Source organism: Poecilia formosa, unplaced genomic scaffold (genome assembly GCF_000485575.1).
Source record: "Poecilia formosa unplaced genomic scaffold, Poecilia_formosa-5.1.2 Scaffold397, whole genome shotgun sequence".
NCBI classification, from domain to species: domain Eukaryota; kingdom Metazoa; phylum Chordata; class Actinopteri; order Cyprinodontiformes; family Poeciliidae; genus Poecilia; species Poecilia formosa.
The window spans coordinates 78,684-82,070 of NW_006800336.1; the positions used below are offsets into that span (position 1 = coordinate 78,684).

Consider the following 3,387-nt stretch of genomic DNA (forward strand, 5'->3'; position numbering starts at 1 on the left):
GGGTGGTTGAGGAGGAGGGCTGCTCTCTGAGGAGGGAGCTCAGAAGCTTGGAAACTGCAGCTCCAAGGAGGCGCTGCTCCTTGAAGGTGGCGCTCAGTCCACCCAGGCATGTTGCACAGCTGAATGGTTGCCATGGAGATTAAATGATTGCTCAACATCCATGAAAGATTCAAGGCAACACTCCAGGTGTGCACTGATGAGGAAATACCATTGTAACATGATGCAAAGCTAAAAAAAAAATAAAAAAAAAAAGTTGATTTCTACGTGATACTTCTTTAAAAACTCCTGCTCCTTCTGAAACTCCACCTTCAGGAAGTCATCACATGATCGCTCCGGGAACAGAGTAACTTTTGTTCCACACTGTGTTTTCAATGTGACAACAAATTCCTTGGACCAATACAGTATGTCTTACATATTATCTTTGGTGAACTGGGCTCTATCGTTTCCACACAGAGTGCTACTTATTTCCTGGATGTGTTGCACAGTGGAAAATGTGATTGTGTTTTTTTTTTTGTTTTTTGTTTTTGTTTGCTTGTTTATTTTTTGTACTTTGCATTTACATTGTGTTGTAGGCTTTTATGTTTATTTTCCCTTAAACTCCTCAAACACACTGAACTGAAGGAGTGCAGTAATTGGCTGCTTATAAAGGCATCAGCAGAGACTAACTGAGGACAGATAAAACAAGCCGAGGTAGAGGGAAGAGGTGAACTGATTAGGTGGGCTACTGAGACACCCTCCAGGGCGAGAAGTGAACGGAACCCACAAGAGCAGAGCCATGGGAGGGGGACCGACGGCCCAGCACAGAGGATTAGGGCAGAGGGGAACCTCTGAGGGGGGAGCAGAGTAGCACTTGATCAGAGATTACCGACAGAAAACACGCCATCAAACAGAGTTGTGGTGTGGGGATGTTTCTTTCAACCAGATGAAGCGTTGTGGAATCAGCTGTATGCTGGCAAAGAGGAGGACGCTGCAGACAGATCCCCTCCACCTGAAGCAGCACAGCAAGCAGGGCCCCTCAACTGGTGACTCTTAAAGACAATTGTTAGTTTATGGCTTTTATCTGAGAAATAAGTGGTAAATACCACCCCACCCAGATCCTTCAGACTAGCCAGCAGCAATTAGCTGGAACTGTGCATGCATTGAACTCATTATAGGAGCTACTTCTATGTTCAACACTAGTAAAATTATTGTTAAAAGGTTAATAGTGGTATTGAGTCCATTGCCAGGGTGAACTAAAATAAATCATTTTCAGATTGATGTTTCCTTTGGTATTTGAGTTGCTTGCTCCACTCTGGTGACAGATGTAGGGCTGGGCATAATTGTGAAGTATATTAGAAATCCCACTTAGTATGGGATTAAGCAGCATAAATTCAAACATTTTCTGCTGTAGGTCATGTAGCAGCATAAATGGTGCGCTGCCACTTTAAGGCCAATTTCAGCGGATGCATATAAGCAAGCCTTCACCTGTCACGAGGCTGCTTGCGTTGTGACGTCAACTGAATCTGCTTCCTTTGTTTGCACTGTTCTGGGTAAGCGTGGCTGTTTTATGGTTTGTCGGCTTTAATAATGGCTATTAATGCTAATTGGTTTATCTGCTTAGCCTCCTTTGCTGCACTTCCAGTATCTGGACCGATCTGTCCATTCATTTGTTTGCTGACAGGAAGGTAAGGGCTTAGCGTGGCTAGGTAACACCTACCCCATGTAAACAAAACCTTCACATAGCGTTTTCTTACAGTTGCACTGCATCTAGGCGGAATTGGGGATCTGATTATTTGGCAGTGCAGTCATTAATCAGGTCACAGGTAAGCAGCTGCTGCAAGTTAGGTTTTTGTTAGCAGTTGTATTAATAATTTGCTCTATTCTTTTTAGCCTTCTGACTCATCAGCATTGTACCTGGAGTGACACTCGCTGCTGTTTTGCCTACTTAGAAATTGTTTTAAAATACTAATCTGCACTTTCCCTGGGGATAAAGTGCAACCTTGTAGAGCTATTGTATCACTGTTTTACTTGTATTGTTTCGTTTTTTTTTTTTGTCTTTCTTTTAGGGACTGAGGCTTCTGTGGTGGCGGTGGTGACCCCTGGTGGCGGTGTCTTGTCTTGTGTGTTTTGTTGGAGCACCTTTTTCTTTGTTTGCTGTGTTTTTGTAGTGTCCAGGGTGGTCCCTTTTTCTGCACTGGATGTTGCCCCCTTCCCTCACTCCCTCCCCCATTGGTAAGCCTCAGTTTCCTTTGAAATTTAAACATTTTATTATAATAAATCTTGTCAAATGCATTCACTGTTTTAACCATTCAATTTCAGATTATTGGAAATTTAAAAAAATATATTGAAGTTTAATAAATTTTGTATAACTTTCTGAATCTCGTCTCCTCATTTCCAGTAGAACTTACCTGTGTCCTTATTACATTACATTTTCCTGGATTTATTCCAGGTGGCATTGTTGGTCCTTGTAACCTTTAATATTTTATATTTGGGTTCATAATAAAAAGAAAATCCACCCCCAGGTTGCCACAGTCAGTTAGGATAACCCAGGTTATCCTTGAGTTTAACCCAAACCCAAGGATATCTCAGCTGGTTAAAGGCTGAGGTTCAGTTTCTAATCAACTGAATCCCACAATATATATTTTTTTAAGTTTTTCAAACTTGGCAATATACCCACATTTTCTCAATATTTGGTACATTTCCCTTTAAGTTAAACTTGCCCCAAACACTTTGGGTATCATTCCACAAATTTCTCACAATAGTTTGCTGGAAGAATGATCTAATCCTCCAGGCAGAACTGCTGTAAGTGAATCAGGTTTGTTGGCCTTTTAGCTCACACACTCCCTTTCAGCTTCATCAACTTTTCCATCAGACCTTTCTAAAACACTCAGTGTGGTGTAATTGGGTCTCTTTGGAATTAAGTTGCCAGTATTCTTAGCAATTCTGTGTCTCTTTCTGCTGAGGATGTTATGTTATTGGACCCATTATAAATATCTTAAAGAAAAAATCTTGACCATATTTGGTTGTATACAACATCTTTATGCTGTCTTTTGCAAATGTAGGTAATAAATTCTTGTAGATATTGGGACACAGGCTCAGACGTCACTGGAGGCTACCCCAAGTTGGATTTTTTTTTTTCTTCTTTGTTCCATTTCTTTTCCTAAGCTAAAATTATAGTCGGTTCATTTCTGGTTTTGTCAGTTGCCTCCTTCTTCAGAGCTGTCAACTGCTGGCTCCTTGCCATCCTCCTGTATTAGTTAATTTTAAATACTTAGATCATTGTAAAGCATCCATGTACAGACTAATGAGCACAGCCTCATTTCAACTGGTGAGCTGTTTAATTTAAATGTGTCAATGAAATGACTTCTAACTAGAGATGTGCCGATCAGGTTTTTTCCTGCCGATACT

At 40.9% G+C, this 3,387-nt stretch overlaps 1 long non-coding RNA gene across 1 annotated transcript; it reads left to right on the forward strand.

Annotated features, from left to right (window-relative positions):
* Positions 1-1,444: 1,444 nt before the first annotated feature.
* LOC103154722 (uncharacterized) lies at positions 1,445-2,272 on the forward strand. The gene is made up of 2 exons (XR_001659242.1): positions 1,445-1,802; positions 1,870-2,272. It is a non-coding gene; the product is annotated as an uncharacterized LOC103154722 (long non-coding RNA).
* The last annotated feature ends 1,115 nt before the right edge of the window (positions 2,273-3,387 follow it).